This window comes from Girardinichthys multiradiatus, chromosome 6, assembly GCF_021462225.1.
Source record: "Girardinichthys multiradiatus isolate DD_20200921_A chromosome 6, DD_fGirMul_XY1, whole genome shotgun sequence".
Classification (NCBI taxonomy): domain Eukaryota; kingdom Metazoa; phylum Chordata; class Actinopteri; order Cyprinodontiformes; family Goodeidae; genus Girardinichthys; species Girardinichthys multiradiatus.
In genome coordinates, this window is record NC_061799.1 from 3372156 (window position 1) to 3390448 (window position 18293).

General features: G+C 43.2%; 1 protein-coding gene across 1 annotated transcript in view; it reads right to left on the bottom strand.

The window, feature by feature from the left end:
* Positions 1-18293, bottom strand: part of LOC124870104 (contactin-associated protein-like 2) — a 139185-nt gene that overhangs the window by 2195 nt on the left and 118697 nt on the right. The gene's annotated exons all lie outside the window — the stretch shown is intronic.

Below are 18293 nucleotides of genomic sequence, written 5' to 3' on the forward strand. Positions count from 1 at the left end.
GGGATAAATCTTGGAGAAAATTGTTCGCTCAGAACTGGTGAAAAGGACCTGGAATTTGGCTGTTTGGATTCGCCATTGAGAAGCACAAGCGAGACTCTCAAGGCTGACGGAAAATTAAGAGTCAGCCTAACCCAAATAATTGTTGTTTTTCTGAATCTGGCTCCCCTGCACGGCCTTGATGGTTAGCTATCTTCAACTTCTCCTGGAAGTTATGTAAACATGATGCTCTGCTCCCTCTGCCTCCTCCCTTCCCTGAGGACATCTGTGGAGCTGCTCAGAACTGTGTGGCCGGTTGATGAACATTCCAACATACCATCAAGGACAATGGCCTCTGTGACAGTGCTTCACGGACTTACTTTGCACACACTCACATGCACACACACATGCTCAAGATAAGCATATGCACCCTTCACACCGCATTCACCAGATCCCCTGCATGATGTTGTTTTGCATACATGTTGCTTCCTGGTGCTGAGGTTTTTTTTCAATCTCAAACTGTATCCTGCTAAGGATAAAGTATGAAATATGATTTTTTTCCCTCTTCTTACCTAATATGGTCTCTTTTCTCATCTACCTAAATGTGTGATTTCATTACTTTTCATAGATTTTCAGATTTCTCAGAAGGATTACCAGCGAAAGCCAAATATTATTAGTATTTGAAAATTTGGACTAAAGCTGTTTTTACACCAATGACCAGATAATTTTAGATTTCTTAAAAGGATTGTATTACAACTATAACATACCAGTGACAGCCAAACATTATTAGTATTTAAAAAGTTTAGACTAAAACTGTTCTATACCAGTGACCCAGCTTATTTGAATAATGGGACCACAACTGCCTCACACCAGCGACCTCAAGGATTAATATGATCATTTTCTTCTAGCACAGGATGAATTCCTTACCACAGAAGACTTAATGATCTAATTACCTCTATTAGAAAGATTGGATTAGAACCAGCTCTTACCAGTAAACTCCCAAGGATTATTAATGTCATTTGATTTGTTTTTCTGTGGTTGATTTTCTGTACCATTGTAATGTTTTTCCTCATGTACAGCGCTTTGAGTGCCTTGTTGCTGAAAAGCGCAATATAAATAAACTTGACTTGACTTAAAAAACATTGTTCGGCATGAACACGCAAGCTTTCTGCACTGTGGGGTGGTAAACATTGTGTCGGGTCTCCACTTGGCCAAGGTGATTTTATCCTGACACAGCTTTCGCTAGATTGAGTTTGATTTTGAGCTTTTCAAGCCATCCTCTAATTTTAAATCATTATTAGATTATCAGATTAACCAGTCTACATGAGCCTCACCAATAATCTAATACCAATTTGGATCTTTCATCAACTGATGCCACAACACACTTGAAGAACATTTTAGAAGTCAGCTCTGAAAGGAAAATTTTATGTTTTGATTCCTCACAAAATGCTCACCACTTGCTTATGTGGTCATGCATATTGCCCCACTGAATCAAGAACAGCAAAGGTCTACTGTACTGGATCTTTAGCACATTTAGCAGCAGCTTAGTTACACTGATTTTATTTTGCTACAAGGGGTTTTGTAAATTGCCTCTAATGGTCCAGGTTGGAGTGTGGTACACAACTCTGGGTACTGATTACTAAGGTATGTTTCATGTTTTGTTAAGCATTGATTTAATCCTTGTGCACTCTGTGTGTCTAAAACACAAGTTATGTATTATTGGCAAATACATTAGTTGATATTAGAAGAAGTATGGGTTTTACAGCAGACCTAACAATATGAATAAGTTAGGCACCACATAGTTAATAAAAAAATACCTTGTAAATTATTAGCAGACAGTTTTCTTTGTGGTTTACTGTGTTGTGTTGGTTTTTCAAGTAACCCCATATATTATTCTTTCTTACTTTCTCTTGTGAGACCATACTCAGCTACAACAGAGCTTTAACTGGACCTCAGATGTTTCCTTTTGGACAAAATGCATTTAGTGGCTGTAAATACTTTAGAACCAAGGCTAAAATGACCCAACTTTTATAACACCATGACCCAACCAGAAAACATTCCCTAACATTCATTCAATATTTTCTTATTGTTTCCATTCTCTTTCCAAGCATCGTTTTGTAATGATGTAATGCAAACAATATCACAAGGTAGTGGTAATGCACTAAGTTGATCATTTTGACAATTTGCACTTGCTCTAGGTTATGAAGTGTGATCAAAGTGTGACAAACTGTGTGACAAAGTCAATAACGGTTAATGAAAATGTATCACATAGAACCTGATTTATGCCCTGATCACATTGTTAGGAGGCGTTAACCACGACAGGGCCTCTGTCATTCAGACTAAATTAGAAGAGCAAAATGATTACTTTAACATGGAGCTTTGCTCTAAATCTGTCTCCTTTTACCAACAATGATTAACTCCAAGGAAGTGTGATGTCATCAGCTCATTACTTCAAAAGGACTTCAATATCAAGGATGGCAGGTATATTGCTCCCAGAAAGAGCAGACCTTCATATATCAAATAATTAACAACTTAAAAGAAGAGAAGGAAACCTCAGGTTGTCCAAAAAAAGTTCAACAAATGCCAAGTCAGTCTGAAATAAATTAAAATATCAGAAAGCTACTAGGTTTGGACTACATATGACTAGGGTAAAATGATTTCCTCCAATGAAGTCCCCTTTGGAATGCTTGGGACACAATGAAAGTGGACACTTCAGAGGAGAAAAGTAAATGTGCCTATGATTCAGTAGTAACAATCTGGTGATAACCATGCTTTTCCAGTATGATGGAGCACATGCACCAAGAAAGTGGTGAAAACCAGCAATCAAAGCATTACATTTTAGGTCCATGGCCAGGACACTTGGCAGAACTTAATTCTATGGAGAACTCGTGATTACGCCTTAAAAAACTAGCAGAGGTTGCAAGGGTTTCACTTCCTTTTACTACTTCCTACTATTTCCTGCCCGCATCCTCCTCTCCTGCTCACAGCCTAACAGACATCCCACCTTCCTTCATACACCTGCTTCAACAAGCCCACTGTCATTTGGACAAAGCCAGCAGCACTGACAGGATCCTTTTCTTTGATTTCTCCAGTGCATTTAACATAATTCAAACTGATTTGCTTTGTCAGAAACTCTGTGGAGGCCTCAACAATCTCCTGGATCAAAGACGACCTGACCAACACACCACAGTTTGTGAGACTGAAGGGTTGTGTGTCTAACCAGGTAGTCAGCAGCACAGGAGCACCACAGGGGACTGTACTCTCACCATTCCTTTTCACTCTGTACACCTCAGACATCTAGTACAAGACAGACTCCTGTCATCTGCAGAAATACTCGGATGATTCTGCAGTTGTGGGGTGGATCAGAGATGGACAAGAAGTTGAGTACAGGGAGCTGGTGGACCTCTTGGTGGCATGGTGTAGAAACAATCATCTCATCTTGAATGTTAATAAAACAAAGGAGATTATTGTAGACTTTAAGAGAAACAGGAATAGGTCAAACACCATTTCACCACTTCAACAGACTGAAGTAGAGATGCAACTGTGAAGCCACCTACTAGAAGGGACAGAGCAGACTATACTTCATGAGGAAGCTTATGACCTTCAGTGTTTGCAACAAGATGTTGCATATCTTCTATAAGCCTGTTGTGGAGAGTGTGATCTCTTCTGCCATCATCTGCTGGGTTAACAAGACAAGTTAGTTGGACAAGCTCAACAAGCTGATAATGAAGGCTGGCTCTGTTCTGGAGACTCCTCTGGAGCCTCTGCAGATCATTGCAGATATAAGTATTCTTCATAAAATGAAGAACATTATGGAGAACCCTGAGTATCTTCTTCATGAGACTGTTGTACAACAACAGAGTGTATTCAGTCAGAGGCTTCTTCAGATCTGCTGTAAGACAGACCGCTAAAGGCTTAGTTGTTCATCAAAATGGAAAAGTCAAGAGAGCATTTGATTCAAGTGAGGCAGCTGTTTGTCAGAAACACATGCATGCCACAGCATGTTAAAACAAGTGTAATTGTGACAAGCCTTTCTGGAGCCAAGTTCATCCTGCCACCACACACTGTGAGAAGGATGATAAAGGAGGTAAAACTCCTTCCAAAGCCGAGGCAAAAACTTGGGTTTGACACTCGAGTTCGGAGAGGCCATTGAAAACGACTTCTGTATGGCTTCGAGGCGATTCTGGTCCACCATCTGGCGTCTCCATCTGTTTACAGTGGGGAGGGTGTGCTGCTGACCACAACTCGGGATATTGTGGGTCGGTGGGCAGAGTACAGGTCCTTCTCAAAATATTAGCATATTGTGATAAAGTTCATTATTTTCCATAATGTCATGATGAAAATTTAACATTCATATATTTTAGATTCATTGCACACTAACTGAAATATTTCAGGTCTTTTATTGTCTTAATACGGATGATTTTGGCATACAGCTCATGAAAACCCAAAATTCCTATCTCACAAAATTAGCATATCATTAAAAGGGTCTCTAAACGAGCTATGAACCTAATCATCTGAATCAACGAGCTAACTCTAAACACCTGCAAAAGATTCCTGAGGCCTTTAAAACTCCCAGCCTGGTTCATCACTCAAAACCCCAATCATGGGTAAGACTGCCGACCTGACTGCTGTCCAGAAGGCCACTATTGACACCCTCAAGCAAGAGGGTAAGACACAGAAAGAAATTTCTGAACGAATAGGCTGTTCCCAGAGTGCTGTATCAAGGCACCTCAGTGGGAAGTCTGTGGGAAGGAAAAAGTGTGGCAGAAAACGCTGCACAACGAGAAGAGGTGACCAGACCCTGAGGAAGATTGTGGAGAAGGGCCGATTCCAGACCTTGGGGGACCTGCGGAAGCAGTGAACTGAGTCTGGAGTAGAAACATCCAGAGCCACCGTGCACAGGCGTGTGCAGGAAATGGGCTACAGGTGCCGCAATCCCCAGGTCAAGCCACTTTTGAACCAGAAACAGCGGCAGAAGCGCCTGACCTGGGCTACAGAGAAGCAGCACTGGACTGTTGGCTCAGTGGTCCAAAGTACTTTTTTCGGATGAAAGCAAATTCTGCATGTCATTCGGAAATCAAGGTGCCAGAGTCTGGAGGAAGACTGGGGAGAAGGAAATGCCAAAATGCCAGAAGTCCAGTGTCAAGTACCCACAGTCAGTGATGGTCTGGGGTGCCGTGTCAGCTGCTGGTGTTGGTCCACTGTGTTTTATCAAGGGCAGGGTCAATGCAGCTAGCTATCAGGAGATTTTGGAGCACTTCATGCTTCCATCTGCTGAAAAGCTTTATGGAGATGAAGATTTCATTTTTCAGCACGACCTGGCACCTGCTCACAGTGCCAAAACCACTGGTAAATGGTTTACTGACCATGGTATCACTGTGCTCAATTGGCCTGCCAACTCTCCTGACCTGAACCCCATAGAGAATCTGTGGGATATTGTGAAGAGAACGTTGAGAGACTCAAGACCCAACACTCTGGATGAGCTAAAGGCCGCTATCGAAGCATCCTGGGCCTCCATAAGACCTCAGCAGTGCCACAGGCTGATTGCCTCCATGCCACGCCGCATTGAAGCAGTAATTTCTGCCAAAGGATTCCCGACCAAGTATTGAGTGCATAACTGTACATGCTTATTTGAAGGTTGACGTTTTTTGTATTAAAAACACTTTTCTTTTATTGGTCGGATGAAATATGCTAATTTTGTGAGATAGGAATTTTGGGTTTTCATGAGCTGTATGCCAAAATCATCCGTATTAAGACAATAAAAGACCTGAAATATTTCAGTTAGTGTGCAATGAATCTAAAATATATGAATGTTAAATTTTCATCATGTTAGGACCACAGCCATGGGTTTCAACACTAAAACTCCGGTACATACTTTCCTGGAACTTTTCAAAATAAAGTGCATTAACCTTCTTCCAGCACAGCCAGGAAAGGGGGTAACTGCGGACTTCCTGTGGCGCCATTACCCAAATAAAAGCCCCCACCTCTCCACAAATCTTTCTCTTCCACGCGGCCTTCCAGAGGTACCGGATAGGAGAGGAAAGCTCGCTGATGTCTTTTACTGGCAAAAAGACATAAATTCAACTGGATCCAAGGAAGCCATACGATCATCGATCATATGCAAAGTTAAGTAGAATGAAATACTGTCTGTGTATCCGGTATTTTCATTCATGAACGGGGAAATTAAGGTGTAAGAGTTGCTTACATTTTCTCTTCGAGGCCCCACAGAAGCAAAACTGTATCGAGGAGAGATCCCGGTGGAGAAGCTGTTTCTACAAGCCGAGCCGCAAGGACGGACTACGGCTTGCACCACCGTGTTACGGTAACGAACAGCCGCCCAGCCCTCCGGAGCTAACGCTATTGCAGAGCGAACGCAGAGGTTAGCTGAAAACCAACCGCTTGTTGACTGTAGACGTTTATTCGAACGTCATCGCCCTTGGACAACGTGTACTCACCATGGTCAGAGGTTGGGTTTGGGCAGATTAACAGATTAACAGTTAGGATGAAATAATCTGAACGTTTTCATTCTATGAAGTATGTTTTGTGGAACCTGGCAATCTTTAGCGCTAGTAGGCTAGCTACGGCACGCGCCGGTTCCGTGTTCTTTGTATGTTTTAAAGCTAAGATAAACTTTATTTAAAGGGTGGTTTTAACCAGAACATTGCTCATAACGCGCCGTCCGCGCTTATGCATTTTAACCCTGGTATTTTAAAGGTATGTGTTGATTCTGGTGCTAAGCTATCTTCTAGCTTAGCACTTTAGCGAGCTTCTTCGTTAGCCCAACGGCCAGCCGGTAAGAACACGTGTGCTAGCATTAAGGCTAGTCAACAGAAAGGTTGTTAGTTTTCAAGCTAGTGAATAATAGTCCCTGAACATCATTTGCTACAGTTGATAACAAAGTAAACACCATTAAGCCCCATTTCTCCAGAAACATTTGGCTCTTTTCCAAAATACTCAATAATATTTCTTCAAATATTATTTTAATAAATAAAGGCAGTTAATTAGACACCGTTGAGAATTAGTCATCCAGGAGGTTGGTTTTATTCAGCAGATAATTATTTAAAACATTATTTAATTAAAATAATATTTAATCTGATCTTGCATTGTGAAGGGTTGTCTAAATGTTGCTGATTATTTTCTAAGTTAGTTCCAAAACTAACTTGACTTCACTTCCAGATTCTTCAAGATAATCCTTGGTTCTCAAACATAAACATTGCATGGTAATGTTGCATCACTCTTTTTGGTCATGATTTCTAATCATCTTTAATCAACTTGTTTATATTATACATAGCCCATTAGTCTTCAATATTCTTTAATTCTGCTTGGTAGTTTAGTTGGATTGTTTTAGTATAGTAAAGAGTTTGTTGATTGAAGTATGTTTGACTTTGAGTTGGCTTATTTTTGTTAATAAATTCTTGTATTTTAAGAAATTGTGTGAATTCATTCCATATGTGTGCAGAGTTTATGCTGTTCAATAATGCCAGAGCTCGTCTCACACCTTTCTATTCTGTCCTAATACCATCGCCTTAATGGGGCTGGTATTCACAGGACAATCCTTAACAGACCGGAATATTATTTGGTAAAATATTAAAATATTAATATTAAATATTAAATAATATTCTCAGATTCATATTTACAATAATCATGACATTATGAAAAATAATGAACTTTATCACAATATGTTAATATTTTGAGAAGGACCCGTACTTCGAAGACCTCCTCAATCCCACCGGCACGTCTTCCACTGAGTAAGAGGAGCATGGGGACCTTGGGGCAGGCTCTCCAATCTCTGGTGCCGAGGTCACCGAGGTGCTTAAAAAGCTCCTCGGTGATAAGGCCCCGGGTGTGGATGAGATTCGCCCGGAGTAGCTTAAGGCTCTGGATGTTGTAGGGTTGTGTTGGTTAACGCGACTCTGCAGCATCGCATGGACATCGGGGGCAGTTCCACTAGATTGGCAGACCAAAGTGGTTGTCCCCCTGTTCAAAAAGGGGGACCGTAGAGTGTGTTCCAACTATAGGGGAGTCACACTCTTAAGCCTCCCTGGTAAGGTCTATTCCGGGGTTCGAGAGAGGAGGGTCTGTCGGATAGTCAAACCTTGGATTCAGGAAGAGCAGTGTGTTTTTTGTCCTGGCCGTGGAACACTGGGCCAGCTATACATCTTCAGCAGGGTCCTGGAGGGTTCATGGGAGTTCACCCAACCAGTCTGCATGTGCTTTGTGGACTTGGATAAGGCATTCGACTGTGTCCCTCGGGGAACCTTGTGGGGGGTACACTGGGAGTATGGGGTGTCAGAGCTTGGTCCGCATTGCCGGCAGTAAGTCGGACTCGTTTCCGGTGAGATCACAGATACAAATGGCCAAAATTAGTTTCCTCCGCAGGGTGCCTGGGCTCAGGGACTCAGAGTAGAGCCGATGCTTCTCCACGTCGAGAGGAGCCAGTTGAGGTGGCTCAGGCATCTGGTTAGGATGCCTCCTGGACGCCTCCTTGGTGAGGTGTTCTGGGCAAGTCCTACCAGGAGGAGGCCCAGAGGAAGACCCAGGACACGATGGAGGGACTATGTTTCTTGGCTGGCCTAGAAATGCCTTGGGATTCCCCCGGACGAGCTGGCCCAAGTGGCTGGGGAGAGGGAAGCCTGGGTCTCTCTGCTTAGGCTGCAGCCCCCGCAACCCGACCCCGGATAAGCGGTAGACGATGGATGGATGGATGGATGGATGGATGGATGGATGTGGCTGTAGTATTTGCACCTCTGGTAAATATGTGTAAGCAAGAATCTTTTTTGGAGTACCATAATCTCACACTGAAAACTTTTTGAGTACATTCATTTAGTGCATTTAAAAATATTAAACTTTAAGTTTTTGTATTTCTATATGATTATTAGGTCTGAATAGGATTTGAGACTGTTGAGAAAAATTGGTCTTTGGGGCAGAGCTGAAGTAATGTTTAATCTCCAGAAATAAGGGATTAAAGGCTAACCTACGAATTCCATCCCCAATTGTTTTTTATATCCAATCACTGTCTGAATCAATAATAAAACATTCAGTCAGTCAGTCATTTTCTACCGCTTCATCCATAGTGGATCGAGGGGAAGCTGGTGCCTATCTCCAGCAGTCTATGGGCGGGAGGCAGGGTACAGGCCGCCAGTCCATCGCAGGGCAATAAAACATTCATCTTAGCAAAAACACAGCTTAGCTTAATCATACTTAAAAAGCTGATCTAACTCTCCAGAAATCATGCAGTTCATCAATTTACATCCCTCTTACATCCAGCACATTTCACAGGAGTTTATCTCATAGGTTTTGATATATTAATCAACTTTTGCAATCAGACTGTCCTCACCTTCTTCATGCAAACAGTTTCAGGGCTTTTTAAATAGTTTTAAATACAAAGAACATATCATTAACAGCCTTGTTTAATGCAATTATAGTGCCAACACATGTCGTCTAAAGGCACTTTATAAATCATACAGATTTCAAGTCAGGTATATACAATCCAATTAATCCTAGCTATCGAACAGTGCAGTTGGATTCAGTTTATTATTCCAATTGGTTAAAAGGCTTTCTATCTAAGGAAACCCAGTAGATTGAATCTAGTCAGTGACTTGCAGCATTCACTCCTCCTGGATGAGCATGTAGAGACAGTGGACATTTGCTTGCATTGACTTTGCAGCAATCCCTCATAATGAGCATGCATGTAGTGACAGTGGAGAGGAAAACTCTCTTTTAACAGGAAGAAACCTCCCACAGAACCAGAACCAGGCTCAGTGTGAGTGGCCATCTGCCACAACCGACTGGGGGTTTCAGAGAACAGAGCAGAGACATAAAAAGAACACAGAAGCACTTATCCAAGAGTACTTTCTATGGGAAGGCAAAGGGAAATGTTAATGGTCATAGCTCCTTTGGTAGCTTCATCCAGGAGAGAAAGACAGCTAAGCAGATGAACTCTGAGACACTTTTCAAAATCTGGAAAGGGGGGGGGGGACAGCGGACTTCCCATGATCCCACTGGCCGTATAAAACCCCCACCTTTCCAATGGTCTGATCTCTTCTACACAGGTCACATAGGGACCTGCACAGAGAGAGACAGCGCGCTAATGTCTCTTTGCTGGCAAACAGACATAACTCTTCAACTGGATCCGAGGGTGTCATACGATCATTTGATCATATGCAAAAGTTAAGTACGAATGAATCACTGTATGTGTATCCGGTATTCATTCATAAAAAGGGGTAATTAAGGTATAAGCATTGCTTGACTTTCTCTCTGAGGCCTGCAGACGCAATCTGTGTTCCAGAGAGTTCCCTGCAGAGACGCGGTCTCTATGAAGCAGAGTGGAGCAGTTTCCCAGTCTGAAAGGAGGACAACAGGGGCCACTTCTCCGTGGTAACGTGCAGCTTGGTCAGCCGGACAGCGAGCCGCCCCCCCCAACAGCTTCGGAGGTTAGCTGAACCTAACCTTGGTTCAAAGTGGATGTTTCGTCGCCCGGACAACTCCTCAGCATGGTTCATACGAGGTTAGGGTTTGGGCAGAGTAATAGAGAAAGATTTATGATCTGAACATTTTTCATTTTATGAAGTTTGGTTTTGTTTGTGTTGAACTCAGCTATCTTGGTGCTAGCAGGCTATCTGCAGCACACATGCTCAGTTTTGTGTTCTGTGTTTGTGTGTTTTTAAAGTTAAGACAAACTTTATTTAAAGGGGTGATTTTAACACAGAAGATTGATCACAATGCGCCGTCCGCGCTCATGCATTTTAACCCTTTTATTAACAGTATTTTAAAGGTGTGTGTTTGATTCTGGGGCTAAGTTAACGTCTTCTTTTGTTAGCTTTCACTGCCAACAGCTAAGAACATGTGCTTGCTGCTAAATAATATTTACCCAGAAAGGTTGTTAGCTTTCAATCTAGTAAATAATATTTCCCTAAACATTATTTTACTAAATTTGATAACTAAGTAAACACCATTAAGCCCCATTTCTCCAGAAAGATTTGGCTCTTTTCCAAAATATTCCCTTGATAATATTTCTTTAAATATTATTTTAATAAATAAAGGCAGCTAATTAGACATCGTTGAGAATTGGTCATCCAGAAGGTTGGTTTTATTCAGCAAATCATTCTTAAAACATTATTTTATTAAAATAATATTTTATCTGATCTTGCACTGTGAATGGTTGTCTAAAAGTATGCTGATTATTGCCTAAGTTAGTTCCAAGACTAACTTAACTTCATTTCCAGATTCTTCAAGATAATCCTTGGTTCTCAAACATAAATAACATTGCATGGTAATGATGCATCACTCTTTTGGTCATGGTTTTCAACCATCTTTGATCAGCTTGTTTATATTGTACATAGTCCATTAGTCTTCCTTATTCTTTAATTCTGCTTAGTAGTTTAGTTGGATTGTTTTAGCATAGTAAAGAGTTTGTTGATTGAAATATGTTTGACTTTGAGTTGACTTATTTTTGTTAATAAATTGTTGGGTTTATGATTATTGATTGAATAATCTTGATCAATAATTATAATTACAAATCATAATCTGACAAAATCAATTTCTTAACCAAAAATCCTCATTTACGAATCGAGACCAGAGAGGTTTCTGGTGTTGTAATTGTGCCTCAACGCCTCTGACAATTACAACCGTTAAATACTCCGTAATAATTAATAACTATTGCCGGAGATGTCACTGTTTAATCGACCGTTTCTGCCGAAACGGGTGGAACTTGAACCTTATTTTGACTGACACATCACTTTTGCACACAATGAAACACCAAACGCTCTTTCTTTATCTATGTGAATATTTATTAATTTTCACCTACTCAACCTGCAAAATTCTACACACAGAGGGGTAACATATCTAAATAAGCAAAATCAACAAACGGTAGTGGGTATGTATTGAGTCAACCAGCAGTTTATGGCACTACAGACGAAGGGAGAGGATATGAAAGGGGGGTGTGGTGATGACTGGTGGGGGTTTGGAGCGCAGCTTAGAGTCTTTTTTTATGATCTTCTCATCATAAAACTTCCCCCTTTACTCCTGAACACAAAGGATTGATAACTTTTGGCGGCAAGCTAGCACAGTGAGATTGAAGACAAAGGTAAAATGGAGAATTTTACCATGAGGTCGTCTTAACAGTCCAGTCTTGCAACGCACCCGCGTTCAGATAGTAAACACAAACAGCTCGAGGACACGGCGGGTCCCGATATTACATAACACATCAAAGTTTCAACAAGCAAGGTTACATGCACATATTATTCAGAACACATGAGATCCTAACCAGCGATTCTGATCGCTTCTACAACCTCTGACCCTGCCCAGACCTTCTAATAAAGAAATAAAAAAAATGGGTTTTACTTGTGTCGTCTTCTTCCGAGTGAGGGAATTCGAGCGAGGAAAAGTGGGATTAAGTTAATGTGCGTCCACAATTAACTTCAGGGGAACGGTCAGTCTTTGTCCTTTGGTCTTCTTGACAAAAAGGAAAAATATGATCTGACCATCAAAGTCCACTTGAAAATGAAACACGGTAGCGGTTCGTCTCTCCGAAACTCCGTGTCTCCAGTTACGTGTTAACTCACGTCTTCGATTGGCAAAGTGAAATCTCTGGCCTTCTTAGTCCAGAGACTTCAGTTATGAATGGTTCGTTGTCCAACGAGAGAGAATGAATGAAACTCTGCACAGAATTCTTCTCTTAAAGTGACGCGCTTCAATCACCAGATCGATTTCTAGCGGAAGGCAAGTTTTCAAACATGGGCGCCTCCTATATAGCACCCTGTGACGTCAGACTGGGGACGCCCAGTCATATCAGTCGCAATGCTCGATGGGATATGTAGGAGCGGGCTGTCCTGGGTACAAAATGGCCGATGCCATTGGAGGGGCACAGTAACGTCCAACAACGTGCAGATAATCCAATACTCAGCAAACAAGTGGTCCAACATTCCCCCCTAGGTTCAAAGGGTGAGATGAATCGCAGTCTTTGAAGCTACTGGGACCATTCTGTCCTTTGCTGAACAATCAGTGATCCGTGGCGAAGCAGAACAAAACAAAATTGTCTCTGTGTTACTCAAAACCTACGACTGGGCAGGATAGAGGTTAGCCTGGGCAGGACTAAACTCTGACTAAACTCATACCTTTCTACATTGTTCAATGAGAAAAATACAGGACAATACATTCATATCATCATTACATTCTTTGGTCATCAGCTTTGGTAATCCTGAGACAAAATGAAACAATAACAGATATTGTACATATATATGTATATATAAAAATAAAAGGAACAAAACAAAATCATGGTTCATAGCTTATTCATCCATCTTCTATTAGGCACTGGACCCTGGCTGTGTCGTTGGCAAAGGCGGTGCTATGAACCGTGGGGGAATGAATGTGAGGGAATCAATCCTGACCTGTAAACGCTTAACTGCCTGTATGCGGTGTGTAATCTAAAAACGAATGGTTAAAACAGGTTTAGGCTTAAACCATTGGCTCTTCCGGATGATGATGGGTTTTAATAGGACTCCTGTCTCTAAACTATCTAGATGTGGAAAGAGGGAGAAAAGAATAAACGAATTGCAGTATTTAGGCTATAAGCCAGGTGTGTTTGTGGAGGTTTCAAGGTGTCTGCCGTGGTGGACTAAGGATTTCTCTACTAAGTTCAGCAGAACTAGGTCAATGGGTATCTGTGCCTCGGTGGGACTGTCTACAGATGAACCAACCTCCTTTAACACGATTTTGCATGAAATCTCGGGCAGCATGGGTGTGTCCATTACATCATTCTTAAACACTTTTGTGAGGTCTGCTGTGCATGCAGTGTTATGGAAAATTATCGTGTCAACTTACAGTCTAAGACTGTGTCCTAGAAGGTAGTTATATGTTTAACTGTCTGTTGAAGAAAGTTGTTAGTGATTAGTGCATGTTAGTGTGAGTTAATGAAACATGCACCTATTTAACTAGTCCTACGCACTAGTCTCTCCTTTCCTGGACATTGAGACAAGCTCTGTTCTTGGGGAGGAGAGTTCGATGTAGGACTTCATCTGGTTCAGCCAAAGAGCAGCAGCTGGGATGATGGTGTCAACCTTTTCTGACAAGCATCCAACCCACTTGATGAAGCTGCATGTCGCAGTTAGGAGGAATTTGTTACCTCCTGTTAATTTTGGAGCTGGTTCGACCCAGTTGGTCTGAAGGTGGAACCAAGGTAATGTAACCCCCCTTCGCTGAAGCGGAGGTTTACTGGTTGGCTGGGATGGCTGAAACTGGCGGCAGGTTAAACATCCTTTGATGTAAACCTGGGTGTCGTGAGACCTTGGAGGTCAGTGCGCCATCTGCTGGAGGGTGTGGAGTGTGGCTTTGTAGCTCCTATTGCACCCTACAGGAGAGTAATGGGCGTCGGATAACGTGACCCCCCTTTGGTCTGTCGGAACAATGTCCACAGCATGGGAGAGCTGTTTGATGCCAATCTGCACACTGGCTGTCTTGAGGAGAGGGCGGAGCCCGTCTACTAAAAGGAGTGTGTGGCTGTGTTGTGCCTCAGTTACAAAGGGGTCTTTTTGGCACAAACGGTCATACAGCTCTCTAATGGTTGATGGATGTCCCAGCCAGAATGCTAGTAGCACTTCTGGTATGAACATGGTTTCCAGGTGTACAGCTTCCACCACTTTGGGGTTGTAAGTGTCCACACCTGGGTTCTTTAAAAAGCCAAGCAATGCATGACCGCCTCTGGCAGGAGTTTCCTGGATGGCTGGGTGCAGCTGTGTCTCGGAGGTGCACATGACCGGCTCTGATGAGGGCCTGAGAGGTCCTTCGTGCTCCTCTAAGCTGGTGACCTGATTGGTCACAACGAATCGTTCGCTGCATGCACCCCGTGGGTTTTGCACCTCCGCCTGGACCCAGAGTTGGTCCTGGTGGCAGTCAATGAGTGGGGCCAGCCTGTCCAGCAGGTCCTGGCCACCAAGACAAAGGTCTTTGTTTAATATGCACCTATAGATGGGGTGCACCAGAGCCGTGTCTTCGGGTGTAATGTCCAGCTCCACCCAATTAGTGATGCATGATCGGTTTTGGGTGCAGCTGGTGATACTTACATCACGAAATTCAGCCTGAAGTGGTTTACTGAAGGAGAGCATGGCTCTACTTGCCTCCTCAAACGAGACCGAGAACAACAGGCTGATCTCTGATCCTGTTTTAAAATGGAACCTCAGTTTGACATGTCCTCCTATACTGGTGAGATAGTATAGGTAACCTATATGTTCATTATGGTTCAGTTTACCTAAGAACCTTGGAGCAATGATTTGTGGTGTTTCTCCTGGAGAAGTCCCAAGGGGTTCTTGGAGTTTCCCAGGTTTGTCTTCCCATCTGATCAGGTAGACTCTGATGGCTGTGGAGACTGGGTCCACACCTAGTCATGCTGACGGGAAGTTTGGGTCTGGTTTAACTAGGTCAGCTTCCTGTTTCAAGGGTTGTGGGGGCATGGTGGCCTGACGCACCGCTTCCGTCACCATCTTAGGCAAGGCCTCCTCCATCTCTTTCCCCATAATCCCTTCTGCGTGTCGGTTCCACCCTCTTCCATCAGGTTTACCTTTAGGCTTCACGTGATGGTCAGGTCGTCTGTTCGACCGGAAGTGGTCTGGCAACTTTGACTGTGGTTGGTATTCAGTACCACCCCCCCAGTCCAGCTGACCAAACCTATGTTGTTCCCTGAACCTATTCTTCGCATAGGTTCTGGTCGAAGGCCTTTCCTGACCTTCTAATGCATGGCTGGTTCTTTCACTCTGGACCTGTAAAACCCTAGCCTCGCTCTCCGATCCCTTGGTCGGGCGAGCACGTGTTTCCCACGCCATCTGAGCATATTTGCGGATCTCTTGCATGCTCATGGCCTTGGTTCTGCAATACATAGTCACATCGTATCGCACACTTTCATGAAGGTTGTGGAGGAACAGGGATTTAAAAGCATGTTCCTCCTCAATGCCCGGCGCATTGCGTCCTTGGAAGTAAATGGCTCTCAAGCGCCGGTAATACTCCCTGGGTGCTTCGCTTTTCTTTTGCTGGATCATGAAAGCACCAAGTGTGGCTGAGGCCCGGTCCGTGTACACAGAATATTCCTCCCTTAAAGCTTTGCAAAGGCTTGAATAACGGTCTCGGACTGCGGGTGTCAGGCTCTCCATGAAAACATGGACGCTCCTGGACGTTGTCTTCCAGATGAGCTTCAGTTTCTCCCGTGCTGATGGGCAGTACAAATCTAGAAGACAGCGTTCCACTTCCCTAAGGTAATCATCAATGTTTGACTCTGCCTTATTAGGGTCGAAACGCTCTATGTCTTTAGCAAGGGACTCAAGCTGGCAGGTGCGCAATCCACTTTCAGGGATTGGTCCCGGCCCATCTGAGTCATCATCGGAGAGTTCACTCCGGTTGCACTCAGAGGGTATCGGTGCATCACGCCTCATCCTCGGAGGAGGCAGTGGAGGCTGCTCCTGGTATAACTGTGGGCCCTGTGCTTGGGCAGCGGTTGAGGGCGGTAGGAGCTACCTGAATCCCAGGGGCGGTACTCCTGCCGCCGTGGCGGAGGTGAGGGATCGTAGAGGACCGTACTGCGAGTCACGTTTGACGGCTGCTCGCATCTGAACCGTGAACTATTTACACCTGCTGGGTCCCCAGCCAGGTACCGTTCATGGCTGCTGATTGCAGTGGGGTGGGGCACCGCACCACTGAACCTATTGTGACTACTTACCCCTGTTCTTACCTCGGTGGATGTCTGGGGAACCCTATGAGCCTGGAAAGGTAATCTCTGGAGAGCAGCTTCTACATCCTCCAGATCTGACCTGCAGGTTCTCTCAGGGTTTCGCAGGTGTGGCTCACCTCCAAAGGTTTCAACCTGTGGGGTGGGTTTCGGTTTGTCCCCCCATTCTTCCAAGGGGGGCGGGGTGGCATGGCTGCCCTCTATTGCTTCCAATCTATTTCCCACTTCTGTTATTTCCCCTCGAAGGACATCCACCGTCTGCAAAGTATCATTCAGCTCAAACTGCAGTTTAACGCGCTGGTCAACTTCCAACATTAACCTTCGCTTCGATACAACAGAGTGAGCTGTCCTAACACATCTGAGACCCGTCTGTCCTTCGGTGGGTTTTTAATGACTTGGAGCAACTCCTGAATCCTGGCTTCACGTTACTCAATGCCATAATCATTGAGGCCGTTACGCTCCTCGGGGGACAACAGAATCAATGACCCAATCACCTCTTGTGCCTGCATTCCTATGGGGTCCTCCACCATATACACATCTCCAGCTGCAGTCTGGGATGTTCCCTCCATCTTTGGCCCAAAATGCACAATGCATGCACACAAACTGTTTATTTATGAACCACCACTAAAGAAATTAGCAGCAATTCAACAGGCTAAGCTATTCAGTGATTAACGATTGCTAAATTAATTAGCTGCACACAACAGGCTAAGCTGTTCAGTGATTAAGGATTGCTAAACTTAATTAGCTGCACACAACAGGCTAAGCTGTTCAGTGATTAAGGATTGCTAAACGTAATTAGCTGCACACAACAGGCTAAGCTGTTCAGTGATTAAGGATTGCTAAACTTAATTAGCTGCACACAACAGGCTAAGCTGTTCAGTGATTAAGGATTGCTAAACTTAATTAGCTGCACACAACAGGCTAAGCTGTTCAGTGATTAAGGATTGCTAAACTTAATTAGCTGCACACAAACAGGCTAAGCTATTCAGCTAGCTGTCTGATTCATACCTGTCTCTTCCAGGTGTATGGGTTTGCTTAAAATGGGCACACAGGTTTGACCGTTCAAACTGTGGCTTACCCAAGTCTATGCTTTAATGGGGTTAATCAAGCAAACATGCAAAAAAAGGGGAAGAAGGGAAATAATTTTTTGAAATTACCCAGAAACCAAGTTCAAAATAAAATTTTAAAAATGGGAAAACGAAACTAAACATTCAATGCTGTTCTTAGCTTCAAATAAATGTTAGTGTTCTCTAATATGAATCACCTACCTTCCTGTTAGACAACTAAGTTAGTTTTATGAGTCAGATCAAAACATGCTTCACACACTAAAACCCAGCAAAAATGCTTAAATTTTATCCAAAAGTGGTAATGAATGATCTGTAACTTCAACTTTCAACTTTAAGTTACAGATCATTCATTACCATTGCCCTTTTGATCATAGGTGAAGGAATAATCTGCCTGTGTTAATGAATTGAGTGATTTAAAAAAAATATCAAAGTAGGAAATGCAATTCGCACTAGTGACCACCAGATGGTACTGAGTGCAGGTCTACGGTTTGGGAAATCCAGCTGCAATCTGTAATCTATTAAATGGCCACCAGATGTAG